The following is a 19,686-nucleotide window of genomic DNA, read 5'->3' on the forward strand; positions in this document are numbered from 1 at the left end:
TTTTTGTTGATTTTCCCCAGAATTTTGTTGTAGAAAGATTAGTAAAGAATTAGTTGAATTCATATCTAATTTCCATGTTATACATTTATCTTTTTTATTTTTTAGTACTTAACAAAAATATCCATCAGATATGAAGTAGGCACATACTGTGTTTCAGATCACAGTGTATCAGTGGGCCAGTTGAAAACATTTTTGCATTTTCTTCTCATTGCAGGACAATCCCACAATTATAACTGGCTAGACATGGCACTTTTTCATCCTTTATTTCTCTTTTTCCAAAATAAACTCAAAAAGGACCAATAGTAGTCATAGATAAAAAGTGTATACAATTTTTCATAATGTCTATAATGTATATTCTTTTTTATATATATTCTATCAGATCTAATTTAAAAAATCTCATCGAATTGATTTAAAATAGTCTTTTAGCCTTGATTCCTACTCTTGACAGCCTGGTAGTACAGCAGCTTAGAGCTAAAACTGGAACCAGGCGATCTGGTTCAAATCCCAGTCTGGCTTTGTTTGGGGAACGAAAGTGCATACTGGTGTTTGAGTCAGCTCAAAAAAGTTTAACTTTGAGGAAGTAGTAATGCTTTTGTAGCCCAACAGAGCCAGATGGAAGATGAGGGTGCTCAGGGCCTCCCAGTGGGTGGCCGGCATCTTTCCTGTTGATGCCATTTTCAGATGCTTTTTCTTGCAGGTACACCTGGAAACAAAATGTTTGCCATTCATCTGTGCAACGGCTGCTTGAGACTTTTAAGTCTGCAAGGTCGTGTACAGTGAGCAGGTCATCACTGTGCTGGGAGCTTAAAATCCAAAGTAAAGAGACAATAGAAAAAGATAAAATATAGGATAAAAATTAGTGGAATCTTCCTGGAGTCAGTTGATATCCGTAAACAAAGCTGTAGAATACACAGGTGAAAACAATGAAGTTTTTATAGGCTAAAGAAAAGGAAACTAGAAGGGCAAATGATTAGGCCCTTTTAATCTGTATGTCTGGGCATGGTGCCTTTTATGAGTTGGAAGGACTCCCCGAAGAGCATTACCTGGTAGAGGGAAAAAGAAATGGCTAGAATTTACAGTAGTTTTATTTCTGGCTCTCATTCTTTCACTTTCTAAGAAACAATTTCTTTAGTTTTATGATTACGAATTAGAAGTATAAATATACTATTTTTGTAATATTTTCATATATGTTTATATGTAATTGTGACAAGTATACATAAAACTGTAACCTAGACACTGGTTATGGTTCCATCATTGACAGTGTTTGAAACAAAACAAAACAAAACAAAACAAAACAAAACGCTTCCTCTCCTTGCTCTACCCCTAGCCCCATTACTTCTTCCTCTATATTTTATTTTTCACATTGCCACCAGAGTCATCTTTCTGATCATTTTACTTACCTGCTTAGAAACTTTTCTTGGTGGTTCCATAGTTTTTAGAGAACTAAGCCTGAACTTCTTGATATACTTTCCAAGTTGATTGGTTGTACATTATGTGTTATGTCTTATAGATGTGGGGTGTGTGTGTGTGTGTGTGTGTGTGTGTGTATTTAAAACTCTGAGAGGTTTGCTCCTTTTTTTCTCAAGGCTTTAGGCAAGATCAGTTATTGATTCCTGAGATGACTGTTACAGAGTCACACTGTTGAGCTCATACTGTGTTATTGGCCTCTAATGCTCCCCCATCCTATCCCTACTTCTCTGTCTAGGAGAATCATCTTACTTCCGCTTTAGGGACCAACTTAAATGCCAACTCTTTCAGGAATCCTTCCAGCTTCTACCCCAGAGAACTATTAATATTTTTCCCTATTTCATCACATTTCTGCCATAATCCTCAGAGGAACCCAACACAACCCAGCGTTGTTATATTATCCCACTAGACCTGCAAAAAAACAAGAACATTTGACCTATATTCAGGAAAAAGTTTTCAGGTAGAAGGAAATGACAACAGGGGCAACTTAGATCCAGAGGAAAAATATGAAGAGCACCAGAAATGATAAGTATATGCATAAATACAACTATGATTACTATTACAACAATAATTATGACTTGAGAGGTGTTTTACTTAGTGGTAAGTATGACAGTATCTCACCTGATTGAGGGGAGAGATGCTGCTATTTGAAGCCTCTCTGCATCCGTAGTGCCTAGAGCAGTGCCACACACGTTAACTTTGCAGTAAATATTTGACATATTCATGCAGAGGTATGTATATTCAAGAAATATAGGAGCTTCAGTGAATAGGACGGTGAATAAAAGAGGGTTCTTATTTTGACACAGCTCAAAATTTATTATACAAACAATTGTCTAATCAGAAAAATGGGTGCCACCAGAAAGCCATAATCCCTGAGTCCGGGGAGTTCACAAGGAGAAATATACTTATGTACCTTCATATATACCTATCTGACTACCTGCTTTTCTATCTGGATAGCAAAATCAATCTCTAATATTACCAAATTTTAAGAACAGGTAGATTAGTGATCAAATTAGTAGAGTAGGAACAAATCCTAAAAGCTTGCAGAGAATATTTGATAATATTTTATCTTATTTGTTTCAAAGTCTCATAGATATAAAGGATGCCCATTATCAGATTCCTTTGTACCCCTTGTCCCATTTTTTAAGCTTTCTAGATCTTAATTTGCCTTTGTGTAGAAGGCAGCCAATTGACTTTTCCTACTTGCATTTTTTCCCCACAGATTTTATATTTACAACAATGTGCCTTAAAGCAAGGGGCAGTCTTTTCCTTAATCACTTTAATGATTATTGTATCTTATAAAAATTTATGATAAAGTAAGGTTACACTCTTTTATTAAAAATGTTTACATGTACAATGATTATGGTGTTTCAGAAAGGTCAAATAACAATTATGTATCTTTGAGTTTTAAAGTTGTACAACTGCCGACTACTTCTAGCATAAGCAGAGAGGTGATAAGGTCACACAAACTCTCTTGCAGATAACAATGGTAAAAATAGAATAAAGTAATAATTAAAAATAAGAAACTACAATTACAGATACTGGAAAGTGTCACAGAGCAGATAGAAACTAGAAAATAAACTGGAAAAGAGCAAATAGGACTGGAAAAAAGAACTGTGACTGAAGGGGGTCAACATGATGAGTTGTGTCATTCTGACCCAATAGTATCTTTTCCCTGCCATAATTATGTCAAAACTGCAGCTTTGCTGGCTAAAGGTACCAGGGATCAGAAATCAGAGCTGGAAAAAATAGCCACTTTATTAATTCTACTTTTTGTGTCCCAAGAAATCTTTGCGTAACTCAAGATCACAAAGATTTTTTCTTCTAGAAGTTTTATACCTTTAGCTTTTATATTTAGGGTTACAATTCATTTAGAGTTAATTATTTAGCCTGGTATGAGGTAAAGAATGTTGTTAATTTTTTCCCTTACAGATTTCCAACTATTCTAGTAGTATTTGTTGAAAAGTTCCTCCCCTCTCCTCCCGTCTCCTCCCCTCGCCTCCCCTCCCCTCCCCCTCCCCTCCCCTCCCCTCTTCTCTCCACTCCTCTCCCCTCCCCTTTCCCTCCCTCTCCTCCTGCCTGCCTCTTTTTTCTCTTTTCTTTTTTCCTTTCCTATCCTTTCCTTTCTTTTCCTTTCCTTCCTTTCTCTCTCTTTTCTTTCTCACCCCTTCACTTCTCTCCTCCCCTCCTTCCCTCCCTACCCTTCCCTCTCTACCCTTCCCCTCCCCTAATAGGCCAGTCAACTGCCTGTTAGAATGAAAAACCAATAATCTTCAGAGAAATGCAACACAGTCCAGAGTTGCCACATGTATTATCCCACTAGACATGCAAAGAAACAAGAACATTTGACCTATACTCAGGAGACAAAACTTAAGTAGAAGGCAAATGATTACCAGCTGCAACTTGGATCCATAGGAAAGAATGCAGAGCACCAGAGATGGTGAATATGTGGGTAAATACGAAAGGCTATAACCACTTAAAGCAAAATTATAACTCTATATTATAACTCTGGTTTATAATATATAAATATAACATAAATGATAATAATAGTTCTAAGGATGTGTGTGGGGGCAGGTCAGTAGAAATATACCTTTGCATGTTTCCTATATTTTACCTGGATGAATTCAGTATCAACTATAATTAGAAAAGGGTAAAGATGCATATTTAATTCCTAGAACAACTGCTAAAAAAGTAATGAAGAGATACAGCAGAAAGCAAATAGTGGCAATAAATTGAGTTTTAAAAAGATACTTGATTAATAGAAAACAAGGCAGGAGAAAAGGAATAAAGGAACAAAAAAGATGAGACTTTTTTTTTTTAAAGGCAAACCTCAATATAGTCACATGGATACTTACATTAAATGTTAACACTCCAATGAAAAGACAAATTGTCAGACTATCTAACAAAAGCAAGGACCAAGTAATGATCTCTACCAAAGATGCATTTTTAATTACACAATGCAATTATATTGGCAGTAAAAGCCTGGAAAATAATACACCATGGAAACAGCAAAAAAAAGAAAAAAAAAAAAGTTGGAATTGCTATAGACTTCAAGATAAGGAGTAAAATTTGAGTCAATGAGCAACACATAATAATAAAAGTCAAAATAAGAAAATGTAACACTTATAAATGTATATGCACCTAGTAACAGAGTTTCACAATATATGAAACTGAAAGGACAAAACTAAAGGAATAAATAGGTATAATCATATAATAGTTGGAGACACTTCTCTTAGTAATGAAGTTTTTTGGATATAATTAAACCCCAAAATCAGTAAGGATATAGAAGATTAGAACAATATTCATAACCATTGTAATATAATTGATATTTATACCACATTACACATAACTACAGAATGCTCTTTATTTTCAAGTGCATATAGAATGTTCCACAAGATAGACCATATACTGGGCCCTAAAACAAATTTCAATAGATTTCAGAAGCTTGAGATCTTATAGAATATGTACTCTGGCCACAATAAAATAAAACTAAAATCAACAACAATAAAGTATCTACAAAAGCCCCAAATATGTGGAAATTAAATAACTTTCTTCTCATTAACCATAGGTCAAAGAAGAAATCAAAAAGGAAATTAGGCCAGACATGATGCATACACCTGTAATCCCACTGACTAGGGAGACAGAGGTCTTAGGATCACTTGAGGCCAGAAGTTTAAGACCAGCCTGGGCAACATAGCAAGACCTTGTTTCCTATGTGGTTTGGTTGTGTCCCCACCCAAATCTTGTCTTGAATTGTAGTTCCCATAATTCCCATGTGTTGTGGGAGGGACCCAGTGGTAGGTAATTGAATCAAGGGGGCAGATCTTTCTCATTCTTTTCTTGAGATAGTGAATAAGTCTCACGAGATCTAATGGTTTTATGAAGAGGAGTTCCCCTGCATAAGCTCTCTCTCTTTGCCTGCTGCCATCCATGTAAGATATGACTTGCTCCTCCTTGCTCTCTGTCATGATTGTGAGGCCTCCCTAGCCATGTGGAACTGTAAGTCCATTAAACCTGTTTCTTTTGTAAATTGCCCAGTCTTGGGTATGTCTTGTCTTCATCAGCAGCATGAAAACAGACTGATACATCTTTTAAAACAAAAAACCAAAAACCACTAACAACAATTAGCCAGCCAAGATGGCATGTGCCTGTAGTCACAGCTACTCAGGAGGCTGAAGCAGGAGGATTTCTGAAGCCCAGGAGATCAAGGCTGCAGTGAGTTTATGATCGCATTACTACACTCCAGTCTGGGCAATGTGAGGGATACCAGACTCAAAGAAAAAAAAAAAGAAATTAGATATTTTGAGTTCAATGATAATAAAAATACAGCATATCAATGTTTGTAAAAAATAAACTGTATAGGGTACAGCTGAAACAGTGCTTACAGAAAAATTTATAGCTTTAAAATGTTTATATTAGAAAAGAAAGACTGCAAAATCATTGATCTAGGCTCATTCATTCACACTTTAGGAAACTAGAAAAGGAAAAACAAAGTAAACCCTAAGCAACTAGAGGGTTACTTACATTGGAAATTAGTAAAATAGACACAAAGAAAAACAATAGAGGGAAATCAGTGAAACCAAAAGTGGATTCTTTTAAAAGATAGTAGCACTGATGAATCTCTACCTAGACTGATTTAAAAAAACAGAGAGGACACAGATTACCATTTTCACAAAATAAAAAGAAGATACCAGGACAGATACTACAGGCATTAGAAGGACAATACTGGAATATCATTAACAACCACCAATAAATTTAACAACTTAGATGAAATGTACTAATGCTTTGAACCACAGAAATGATCAAATCTGACAAACAATGGAAACAGAAAATTTTACTAGACCTACATTTATTTAAAATGTTAAATTTGTTATAAAAACCTTTCCACAAAGAAAACCCCTGGTTAAGATGGTTTCCTAGTGACTTCTATCAAACAGAATCATGCATTGCTTAATGATACAGACACACATTGAGAAATTCGTCAGGTGATTTTTGTCATTGTGTGAGTATCATAAAGTGTACTTACACAGATGGGATAGTGGACTACACACCTAGGCTATATGGTATAGCCTGTTGCTCCTAAGTTACAAACCCGTGTAGTATGTTACTGTAATGAATACTGTAGGCAATTGTAACATGATGCCAAGTATTTATGTATCTCAACATAGAAAAGATACAGTAAAATATGTGTCTAAAAGGTAAACAGTGGTACACCTGTATAGGACACTTCCAATGAATGGAGCTTGCAGGACTGGAAGTTGCACTAGGTGAGTCACTGAGTGAATGATAAGTGAATGTGAAGGCCTGGGACATTTCTGTACACTACTCTAGACTTTATGAACACTGTACACTTAGGCTACACTAAATTTATAAAAATATTTTTATTTTTAATAATAAATTAACCTTAGCTTACTGTAAATTTTTTACTTTATAAACCTTTTATTTTTTAAAAACTTTTTGATGTTTGTGTAACACTTAGCTTAAAATACAAATGTATTGTATAAATGTCCAAAAATATTTTTTCTTTGTATCTTTATTCTTGAAACATTTTTCTATTGAAATTTTTTTTCATTTTATTTTTTCTTTTTAAACTTTTCTGTTAAAAGCCAGACACAAATGCACACATTATCCTAGGCCTATACAGGGTTAGGATCATCAATATTATCATCTTCCACCTCAGCATTTTGTCCTCCTGGAAAGTCTTCAGAGGCAACAGCATGCCTGGAGTTGCTATCTCCTGTGATAACAGTGCCTTCTGGAATACTTCCAGAAGGACCTGCCTGAGGTTCTTTTACAGTTAACCTTTTTTTCTTTTTTCTTTTTTTTATAAGTAGGAGTATGCTCTAAAATGATGATTAAAAAGTGTACTATAGTAAATACATAAAGCAGTAACATAATTGTTTATTATCATTATCAGGTAATATGTACCATATGTAATTATACAATACTTTCATATGACTGTCAGCACAGTAGCTTTGTTTACACCAGTCTTACCACAAACATGTGAGTAAGGTGTTGCACTACGCTGTTATGGCGGCTATGATGTCACCGGGATATAGGAGTTTTTCAGCTCCCTTATAATCTTATGGAATCATAATCATATATGTGGTTTGTCATTGACCAAAATGTCAATGTGCAGTGTATGACTGTATTTAAAAGAGGAATAATAATAAACTTACACAAACTCTTTCAGAAAATAGAGGAAGGAATACTTTTCAATCCATTTTCTAAATTCATAATTGTTTTGATGCTTAAAGCCATTACAAGGAAAAATACTATAAATCAATATCTTTTTTGAACATAGATATAAAAAAACTTCAGAAAATCTTCAGAAACAAGCCCAATAATACATTTTTTGAAGGACAACATGTCATGGTCACGTAGGATTTATTTCAGGAAAGCAAGTTTAACATTCAGAAATCAATGTAATTTACCATAGCAATAATATACAGGAGAAAATGTTTATGATCATCTTAATAGATGAAGAAAATAATATGATATAATTTAATACCATTGATATTCGTAATAAACACTCACAACAGATAAGGAATAGAACTTCCTCAACTTCAGTAAAGACATCTGTGAAAAATCCGTAGCTACCATTATACTTAATGGTGAAAGACTAAATTCTTTCCCCCTAACACTGGGCAGAAGGCAAGAATGTTCATTTCTTTTTAACACAGTACTGGAGTTCCTAATTAATGTAGTAAAGCAAGAAAAATAAATAAAATATGTACAAATCGGAAAGAAGTAAAACTGTCTATTTGTAGAAAATCCCTGGAATGTATAAAAGCTACTAGAACTAAGAAGTGAATTTGGCAAGGTTGCAGAATATAAGAAAAATATATAAAATCAATAGTATCTCTATATAGTAACAACAAACAAAAATAACATACAAGTACAGTTCCATTTATAATAGCGTTCAAAAACATGCAATATTAAATGATGCACAAGATCTGTCAATGAAAAATACAAAAACACTGCTGAAAGAAGTTTAAGAACACTCTAACAAATGGAGAGATAGATTTGTGAATTGGAAAGCTCAGTTTTCTCCTTAAATTGATCTATAGTGTCAGCACAATGCCCATAAACATTTCAACCTAGAATAGCCAAAGCAATTTTGTTTGTTTTTGAGACAGGTTCTCGCTCTGTCACCCAAGCTGGAGTGCAGTGGTGTTATCTTGGCTCACTGCAGCCAAGTGAACCTCCCACCTCAGCCTCCCAAGTAGCTGGGGCCACAGGTGTGCACCATCATGCCCAGCTAATTTTTGTATTTTTTTGTAGTGATGGGGTTTCATTGTGTTGGCCAGGCTAGTCTTGAGCTCCCCAGGGATCCTCCCGCCTTGTCCTCCCAAAGTACTGAGATAACAAGCATGAGCCATCACCCCCAGCCCAAAAAGCCATTTTAAAAAGAACAATTACATTGTTCTGCTAAAGGAAACTAAGGTGAATAAGATCCATGCCCTTTGACGATAAGTGCTGAATCAGTAAAAATAAACATAAGGCAAAATTTGCTCCCTGCGTGAAGTCCAAATGTGTAGTTCTAATATGCATAATTGTGACAATTCTCTGGCTTCTATGAAAGATATTGTGAAAAATTTGAAATTTTATAGAGGGAAGACTTTGAATTAGAGGATTCTGATTAGAGGAACTGATTACTGTAAAGCTACAGAATTGGAGAAAGGAGAGATACACGCATCAGAGGAACAACATAGAAAGTCCAGATAAAGACTGACATATATTACCAATTTTCAACAAAAATATCAAGGCAATTTAATGGGGGAAAAAAGTCTTTTCAAAAAATACTACTGGAACAACTGGAAATCTGTATGGAAAAAAAAATTAACACCAGTCTTTACCCCATACCATAGTAGAAAACTAACTCTAACTGTATTGTAACCCTAAATATAAAAGCTAAAGCTTTAAAACTTCTAGAAGAAAACTAGAAGAAAAATATTTATGACTTTGGCTTTGTGATCTTGTCTGAGATTTCTCAGGACACAAAAAGCGTGACTACAAGAGAGAATAATTCATCAAATGGCTACTCTCAAAATAAAAACTTTTGCTTTTTGAAAAACATTAAGAAAAAAGAAAATTTACAGAATAGGAGAAAATATTTATGATATATATATCTAAGAATTTGTACCTAGAAATTATAGATGTCTCTTATAATTATAACAAGACAACCCAAGAAAAGACACTTCACAAATGAAAATATGCAATTGGTCAAATAAACATATCAGGAGAGGCTCACCGTCGTGAGTGGTGTTTGGGAAACTACAAATGTATAAAGGCCTGCACTTTGTAGAACTTACCCATACTCTACCTCCTGTCTGGTCTCTAGAGAGCCCTTGCCTAGTCTTTCTGTAGTATAGTTTTTGATATTGGTTTCATTCTTTATCCTGCCTCTGCTTTGACTTCTAACTACCTCCTGGTTCAAAGTTATCAGACTGGAACCTTCATGGTCCCATTTCTTTGCCCAGTTTAGGTTTTTTTGTTTACATTTTGTCTGGAAGAGTGTCAACTCCTCAAACAATAATATGGTAAACAGGCTGGTGTCTGCCTTCCCCAGTAAAAATGTCCCAAGGAATTTCAGTACTTAACTAATACTGTTCTTAATTGTTACTCTTTACACGATCATGCCCCTATTTATGCCTCTGTCTCCATTTCCTTTTCTCCTTGGCTTTTGATTAAGGGTTTAAGGTCTTTTTCCTAATAAAACCTTTTGTCAGGTTCTTTATCTCTCCTTCTTTTAATTCCATTAGTGTAGTATAGTTTTTGTTGTTTTTGAGACGGGGTCTCGTTCTGTTGCCCTGGATGGAGTGCATTGTGCAGTCATGGCTCACTGCAGCCTTGATCTCCTGGGCTTAAGTGATCGTCCTAGCTCAGCTACCTGAGTAGTGAGGACTACAGGCATGGTTGTAAATTATTAAAAATTTTTGTATTTTTTTTTTTTTTTTAGTAAAAAAATTTTTTTGTGAAAAAATATCGTAAAAAAAATAAATTTTTTTTTTTATTTTTATTTTTCGTAGAGACGAGGTCTTGCTATGTCTTGAACTCCTGGGCTTAAGCAATGCTCCTACCTGGGATTACTTGAGTGCTGGCATTACTTGGCCTTCCAAAATGCTGGGATTACTTGGCCTCCCAAAGTGCTAGGATTACAGGCATAAGCCACTGTCCCAGACTATTAGTATAGTCTTTGAACTCACTCAGATGATACCAGCTCTTCCAGAAAAATTCTGTTATTTTGATAGGCAGAAATTAAACAACTATAAGTAAGTTTAATATTTTTTCTTAAAATTATATTTTATAAAATTTTACTATCTAGTTTTTAGACTAGCAGTCTTTTAACTGAGCACTATTTGAGTGTTTGTTTTGTTGTGTGTGATAGGTCAGAGAGACTAGAGTGAAAAGGAGGACAGTTGGGTACATTTAATTAACACACACTTCTATAGTGCTTCCTATATGCCAGGAACTATTCTTAGCACTATCACAAATATAACTCTTCTTCACAAAAACCCAACAAAGTAGATACTCTCTATTATCTCTGTTTTACCAATGAGAAACCTGAGGCAGAGAGGAGTTAGGAAATCAGCAGCAAGGTCAGGCAGCTAATAAATAACAGAGTTCATATTTGAAGTGGGAGTCTGGCCCCAAAGTCTATCTAAATTGCTAATCTGTGCTGCATTATATAGCAAAAACATGCATGTTAATTCACAATGTTATTGTTAAAATAGAACTTGAAGTTCATTTGCATTTTACTCAAAAAAGTATGTTTCTTATGTATGCCCTCAATCTGCCAAATTAAATGTCTTTATGAATTTCTTTAAAGTTTTGGGCTTTATGTGATTAGCTCTATTAGTTTTGACTGAGGCCCTTGCTGAAACAGTTTGACTGATTTCTATAGGAGAGTGTAGTAGGCTCTCTATGTCAAAAGCTGGAATGATCATTGATCTTGATGCGTTACCCTTGAACATACAAAGTATCTGTTTTCTGGCTAAGAACATTTTCTAAGGCTTCATTACTTCTATCAGCTAATTTTATTTCAGTAGTAGCTAATTTTATTACAGGGCTAATTTTATACAGGTACATTGTGTGTGTGTGTGTGTGTATACATTCATATACATAAAAATATACACACATATATAAACATATATATATTTAACACACACGCATATATATGTGTATATATATATAGTTTTAGAGAAGGGGTCTCGCTTTGTCACCCAGGCTGGAATGCAGCGGCTCAATCATAGCTCACTGTAGCCTCAAACTTCTGGGCTCAAGCAGTCCTCTCACCTCAACCTCCTGAGTAGCTGGAACTACAGGTATGTGCCACCACATCTGGCCATTTTTTTTTTTTTTTTTTTTGTAAAATTTTATGGGAACGGGGGTCTCATTACATTGCCTCAAATGGTCTAGAACTTCTAAACTCAAGCAATCCTTTTGCCTTGGCCTTCCAAAATGCTGGGATTACAGGCATGAGCTACCATGCTGGGCCCAGATACATAATATTTTTGACCTTTCATGACAGTTTATTTGAAAACTTTGAAGCTCAGTGGAGAATAACAAAGTTGTGATAAGATACAATTGTTGTAAACAGTCTCCTGGGGTCTGTTATTAGATTAGTGTCTTGTCTACAAAGCAGTCTCTCCATCCTCTAATTCAAAGTCTTCCCTCTATAAAATTTCAAATTTTTCACAATATCTTTCACAGAAGCCAGAGAATTGTCACAATTATGCATATTAGAACTACACATTTGTACTTCACGTAGGGAGCAAATTTTGCCTTATGTTTATTTTGACTGATTCAGCACTTGCAAAGGGCATGGATCTTATTCACCTTAGTTTCCTTTGGCAGTACCTAGCTAGCATAGGACTTTAAAGCAGAAGCTTGTAAATTTTTTTTTTTTTTGTAAAGAAGTAGATAGTGCTTTGTGAGCTATTCAGTCTCTGTTACAGCTATTCAGCTCTGCTGGTGTAACTCTAAAGTAGCCTAGCTAATATGTAAATGAATGGGTGAAGCTGTGTTCCAACAGAACTTTGTTTACAAAAACAGGTAACAGGCTAGATCTGGTCCTGTGCCACTGTTTGTTGATCCCTTCCTTACAGCATAAGTTTAGCACATTATCTAGCAGTCAGAAGGATAGGCTGCACTGCGTAACAGATAATTCGAAGATCTCAGTGACTTTGTATATCAGTGCATATTTTTTGCTTATGCTTTCTGTCTAGTGGGAATTGGCAGAAGATTTCTGCTCGTTCTAGACACTCAAGGTCCCAGGCTGATGGAGACTTCGTCTCGCCATGTGCTCTCGTGCAGTAAACAAAAGGCAAGGTGGCAAATCATGAACTGTCTCTTAAAGCTTCCATCTGAAGACAACACATTTCATTGTTTGAAACAAGTCCCATAGCCAACCCTAACTTCAAAGGGAACAGGCAGGGAGATATAATCCTATCATGAACCTAGAAGAAAGAGAAATGGAGTATTTGTGAATAGCCCAAGAATGATAACAGATAAAACATACAAAAGCAGAAAAACATATAAACGCAGAGTTGCTCAGGCCGAAGCTATAGTGAGGTGGCTAAAGGCTGTCTCCTAAGGCACCTTCAGGGGCCTCCTAGAGCTCAGTAGATTGTAGTTTAAAAGGCTCTGCTTTAGAGAAAACAACTGCCTACTCAATTGGGAGAACTAGTTCTAGATTTCAAAGATGTGTGTCAAAAATATGTTGAGCTGAATTGATTTCACATAAGATATCATTTTTGAAGCAATTCACTGACTTTGCTAAACTTTTGTAATAATTCTTACCCTTGGTATTTCATCTTAAGATACTTATCTAGGATGTTATCAGAAGTACTATTCCCATAAGCATACTAAGATTACTATGTTTTAATAGGTTAAATGATTACTATGGTAAAAAATCATTACACTATTAGAGAACTGTAGAGACAGTGTACCTTAAAAAGTATTATTTATTTTTGATAATATACTTTTTAATGTATTTATTAGGAGTTGGTGTTGATCTGGGCGGTTTTTTGATGGGGAGACTTGCTCTATGCTCTTCCTCCCTGTGGAGTTCTTGGGAGAGCATCTGTCAGAATACTGGCAAGCCAAGAAGCAAAATGCTCTCTCTTAGTAACTGGGAAGCTATGTTGGGGTATCTTGAATCCGTCTTGGGAACAGAGGGTTAGGTGGTTCTGCACAGAAAATTAGCCAGGAATGGCCAGTTCCTAAGAAGGACACTATGTCCCTTTATACTCGCTGATGCAGGGAACCAAGAAAAGAGTCGTGGGAGCACAGCTTTGTGCCTTCATAAGGTGCAGTCACCCTGCGGGTTATGGTTGCCTTGGGCTCTGACCAATATGATTAGCAGATTCTCCTTGGTTTTAGGGGAGTAGGAGCAGGAGCAGAAGGAGCTTGGAAATAGCTGGAAGGGGTGTATCTGGGGTGGGAAGAGGGGCAAAAGCAGTATCTCCTCCCAACAAGATTTATTTATTTATTTATTTTAGGCAGAGTCTCATTCTGTCACCCATGCTGGAGTTCAGTGGTGTGAACTCAGCTCACTGCAACCTCCACTTCCTGGGTTCAAACGATTCTCCTGCTTCAGCCTTCTGTGTAGCTGGGACTACAGGCACATGCCACCACACCACCATGCCTGGCTAATTTTTGTATTTTTTGTAGAGACGGGGTTTCACCATGTTGGCCAGGCTGGTGTTGAACTCCTGACCTCAGGTGGTCTGTCTGCCTTGGCCTCCCAAAGTGCTGGGATTACAGGTGTGAGCCACCATGCCCAGCCCTCCCAACAAGATTTTAAAGAAACTTCCCAGGCCGGGTGCGGTGGCTCACGCCTGTAATCCCAGCACTTTGGGAGGCTGAGACAGGTGGATCATGAGGTCAGGAGTTCGAGACCAGCCTGGCCAACATGGTGAAATCCCGTCTCTATTAAAGATAGATACAAAAAAAAAAAAAAAACAAAAAAGAAAGAAAAATTAGCTCAGCATGGTGGCGCATGCCTGTAATCCCAGGTACTCAGGAGGCTGAGGTAGAAGAATGGCATGAACCTGGGAGGCGGAGGTTGCAATGAGCTAAGATGGTGCCATTTTACTCCAGCCTGGGAGACAGTGCGAGACTCCATCTCAAAAAAAAAAAAAAAAAAAAAAAAAAAAAAAAAAAAAAAGGCCAGGTGCAGTGGCTCACGCCTGTAATCCCAGCACTTTGGGAGGCTGAGGCAGGTGGATCATGAGGTCAGGAGATCCAGACTATCCTGGCCAACATGGTGAAACCCCATCTCTACTAAAAATACAAAAATTAGCCAGGCGTGGTGGCACACACCTGTAGTCCCTGCTGCTTGGGAGGCTGAGGCAGGGGAATTGCTTGAACCTGGAAGGCAGAGGTTGCAGTGAGCCAAGATCTCACCACTGCACTCCAGCCTGGTGACAGAGTGAGACTCTGTCTCAGAAACCAAACAAACAAAAAACCAAGAAATTTCTCAAAAGGCAAATTTTCTTTCTGTCTTGAAAATTTGAAAAACCTGTTTTTATTCCTAAAAATCTGGTTTCAGTTGAAAAGGAAAAGGTTTTCCTCTATTCTGTGCTATATACAATGATGTGTTTTTAGCCCCTAACTTGTTCCTTGTGCAACTGATACCTATGGGCAGCATTATAGATAGAATTTGTCCTCTCTTTTACAAGTCCATATAGGACATATTATAGAACTTTTTCACAAGGCAAGTTTTTTTTTTGTTTGTTTGTTTGTTTGTTTTTACTGATTTAAGACAGTATGAGTTTAAAATTTTATTTAAATTGAGATTCTTATGTATCATCTAAGTATTTATATTGTGTTTAAATTTTGTCATAGGACAGTTAAAAAATATTTTACTGTCCCAATCAATCATCAATTAAGTTGTCCAGTGATATGAATTAAAAAACTTATCACAGAAAATTTAAGCAATAGCCAGTAGATGGCAGCATGGCGTTGTACATGAAATAAAACTTTGCTGAGGACATTGTATTGCAGCTGCAATTTGGCATTATTAAGGCAAAATGACTTCATATTTCGTTTAGAAAAGTATATTTTCAACCAAAAAGCTTTTAAATGAGATCTGAGCAATTTCTTCCTTGATTATAACCTGAATTACATCATTTCAGGTGTCTTGCATAGCAAGACCTTGAGGTTAGGCGTAACACATTATACCTTTATACCTTTTATTTCTCCTCTAAACATTGCTCAGCGCAATTGCTCACCTACTTGCTCATCAGTGTTTTAGCTTAAAAATGATTCAAATGTGTTATTGTTATGTACTTTCTATTCAAAACATTGTCTCATAAAGCCCTGATAGTCTGTAATGTCTATATACATCACACACACACACACACACACACACACACACACGCAACACATATAAATGTACCCCAATAACCATGTTACATAGAATAATTTATATTAGAAAGTTTCATATGTGAACCTTCCGTGAAGGTTATCAGGAATTTCCATGTTGCTAAATCCCAGGGACACATTTTAGAGTTCATCTTCCTTGTCCCTAGCAACTTCTATACTGGGGTCTCTTGGCTTATAGCATTCTGCATTTCCCTATTTTCCCTTCCTTTTCCAGCAGCAACTGCTTAAGAGTCATTAAGTTCCTCCTCTTCTTCTTGAGCTATATGTTGGGTTTCCTCTGGTCACGGTAATCACTGACATCCTTCTTTCATGCCCTATAATCAAACCAATGACTTCTCTCCATGACAGATGCTCCTACCCCAGGGATGCCATAGGCCCTGAGCCTGGAACTGGATCTCTGCAGTTGTCTTTTTGTTGTTGAAGAGATGGAGTCTTGTTATGTTGCCTAGGCTAGTCTAGAACTCCGGGCCTCAAGCTATCCTCCTGCTTCCATCTCCCAAGTAGCTGGGACTGTAGGCATGAGCCACCTAGTCCAGCCTGCCGTTGTCTTTTATCTGTTTTTCTTATCTTTAGACTTGCCTTCTACTAATTCCTTCTCCACATTTCTCCAGAAAGAGCTTTTCCAAAGTGATCTTACTTCTTTTCGTAGAACACTTCCATGTTTCTTCATTGCTCTTAAGAATAAAGTCCCAAATCCTTAACACCCTACTGTATTTCTGGCCCAGTTAATGTTGTCAGGTCAATCTTGAGCCATTCTCCCTCACTCAGTGTACTCTAACCAAATAGCTTTTTTTGTTTTTTTTCATTTCCACAAAAGACCTTGGCTCCCTGCCTGCAGATATTGGAACATGTTGTAATCTTTGCCTGGTACTCTCTTGAAGGCCACCAACCCGGTGTCAGTTTAAATGCCACTTTCCTAAGAGCTCTTTCTCTTTCCCATAGTTGATATTAGATCCTCCTCCTGTAATAAGTTCTCATTTCATGTTGCATTTACTTTAGAGCATTTAACACAACTCTAATTAAATATAATTTTGTGTAACCTTGTGTTCTTTCCTAGACTGTAAGCTCTGCAAGAGAGGAGGCTGTTACTACCTGGTTCTTTTTGTATCCTGATTCTTAGCAAAATCTTTGAGACAGACCAGGCTCCTACGAACATAAGATCAACAGTGTTTAATAAATGCCTCAGGAACTTCAGAAACATTTTATTATTATTTTCTTTTTCTCTTAAGACAAAGTCTCACTCTGCTGACCAGGCTGGAGTCAGTGGCGTGATCTTGGCTCACTGCAACCTCCACCTCCTGGGTTTAAGCAATTCTCCTGCCTCAACTTCCCTAGTAGTTGGGATTACAGGTGCCCACCACCATGGCCAGCTAATTTTTGTATTTTATTAGGGATGAGGTTTCACCATGTTGGCCAGTCTCGAACTCCTGACCTCAAGCGATCCACCCGCCTCAGCCTCCCAAAGTGCTAGGATTACAGGTGTGAGCTACTGCTGCCGGGTTATTCTTGTTTTCTAAAGCTTAGCATTTCATTGTCGTAGATTATATATTAACTTACTAGACCAACAACTTTGGTAAAAATATCATTCTGAGAAATATGTTTAAAATTACTCATGTCAAAATGCAATTTTTAGAATAACAGGTGTTATTTATAAGAAGTGGCTTAGTTTTCTTTTTAGATTACAGATCAATAATTTTTTAATAGAATGTATACACATTTTTATTTTGTTTTGTTTTTGCAATGCCTATAGAAAATTGTGGAAAAAATAAATTAGGTGGAAAAAGAGGATTTCAAATTCTGGGCATCAAAAAAATCTCATTAGGAAAAATTTTCTTAGGATATATGAGAATTATATATATCCTAGCCCAGATTTCCAGAAATATCTAAAATTAAATGGAAAAAGCATTAAGATATTTGTATAAAAGCCTCATAATTTTTTACAGTAAATGAAACTTTAGTCCTAATCAACCTTGTAGACGACAATTACTCCTAAAAATAAACTCAGGTTTTATGTTTAAATTTGAACATCAGGGAAGAGCAGCAATGACTCATCATTTTTTTTTAAACTAAAACTATCTGTAATTCAGGCCTGAATCTCATTTTTTTTTTTAAACTAAATTAACTTCCTTGGATAGTTTTTCTTATTGATTTTAAAATTGTCTTTTGGCATAATAAGTATTGAATACCTCCCTGCTACATGACTCACAATTATACTTTTCTGTAAGATACATGATCTCTTCCATTATTTAATCTAGGAGAAGAGGGAGGGGAGGCTGAAGAGGATCAGTGTGTGGCTGGAGGAGAATTATTTGCCAAGAATAGTGTAATCAATCCCATAAACCAAGCTGCAATTTTAAGAATCCTGTTGTGATGGTGATTAGACTCATAAATCTCTTTGCTGCATTTTTTTTTCCAGTAGAAAACGTGGTACTTTTAAAGACAATTATGCCTTCTTTTGGTTCAAAGAATAATTTAAAACCTACTGGTTTTTATTTAGTGATGAATTTATTTACTTAGAAACATAACATGAAGGAAAAATCTTCAGGAACCTAGAGTAGAAATTTTTGAAACATCCTTTTTCATGCTACATGAAAACATTTTAAAATATGAATAAAACTATGTTTTAAAGGCTGAAATAATTAGTGAAATCTACCTTGTATATGTATTGGTTTGGGCAGATGCTATGTTCTCTTTGTTTTCTCTGGGCACCTCTATCAAGAGATTGGCCATGCCTGATAAGCCAATACCTGCATGGTGAGTGTAGATAAAACCAAGAGACGGGAAGTCATCTTATGTTCATTACTCTTCTCCAACAGATAAGCAAAACAGACATTCATTAAATTATTCTTTTACTATTAGTCTGGGTTCTTTTGGTTTCCCCTGGCAGAAACCACACTCAAATTAGCTTAAGCAAAAGATGGAAAATAATTGGCTAATGGAGTTAAAAGGTCCAGAAGGGGATATTTTTAGGCATACAGGGCTGGGGACAGGGACTCAAATAGCACTGTCACATTTATGTTTCTTTCCCTTTGATACTCAGCACAACTTCCCTCTTGGTAGACTCTTGTCCTAGAACACATTCTCTGTGAATGATAAAGATTTTCTTTTCTGGTCCTGGATTACAAGTCCCTCAAATAAAAATGTCTTCCAGTATCCATACAAATGTTTGAACAAGAAACCTGATTGGCTCTGCTTGAGTCATGTTCCATTTGTGGATTAACCACTGGGCTTCGGGGGATGGGGTCACATGTCAATCTGGGCCATGTGGATATGCCCATCACTGTGGCAGAGGTTGTAGTCACTCAAATTGAGAGCTCTACCGTGTGAGAAAGGTTGGTCCCTAGAAGGTAAAATGAGAATCTGTGTTTTAGGATTCTCTAGAAGGACAGAGCTAATAGGATGGATGGATGGATGGATGGATGGATGGATGGATGGATGGATGGATGGATGGATAGATAAATAGACAGACAGATAGATAAATATAAAGGGGAGTTTATTAAGTATTATACAATCACAAGGTCCCACAATAGGCCATCTGCAAGCTTGTGGAGCAAGGAGAGCCAGTCCGAGTCTCAAAACTGAAGAGCTTGGAGTCCAAGGGCAGGAAGCATCCAGTACAGGAGAAAGATGTAGGCTGGGAGGCTAGGCCAGTCTCGTGTTTTTAGATTTTTCTCCCTGCTTTATTGTGGCTGTGCTGGCAGCTGATTAGATTGTGTGCACCCAGATTAAGAGTGGGTCTGCCTTTCCCAGCCCACTGACTCAAATGTTCTTCTCCTTTGACAACACCCTCACAGACACACCCAGGATCAATACTGTGTATCCTTC

The 19,686-nt window shown here is 36.6% G+C and overlaps 1 protein-coding gene across 2 annotated transcripts in view; it reads left to right on the plus strand.

The window, feature by feature from the left end:
- The window catches only part of ANK3 (ankyrin 3), a 701,337-nt gene that overhangs the window by 69,111 nt on the left and 612,540 nt on the right, over positions 1-19,686 (plus strand). The window lies entirely within an intron of this gene.

This window comes from Macaca fascicularis, chromosome 9 (assembly GCF_037993035.2).
Source record: "Macaca fascicularis isolate 582-1 chromosome 9, T2T-MFA8v1.1".
Classification (NCBI taxonomy): Eukaryota; Metazoa; Chordata; class Mammalia; order Primates; family Cercopithecidae; genus Macaca; species Macaca fascicularis.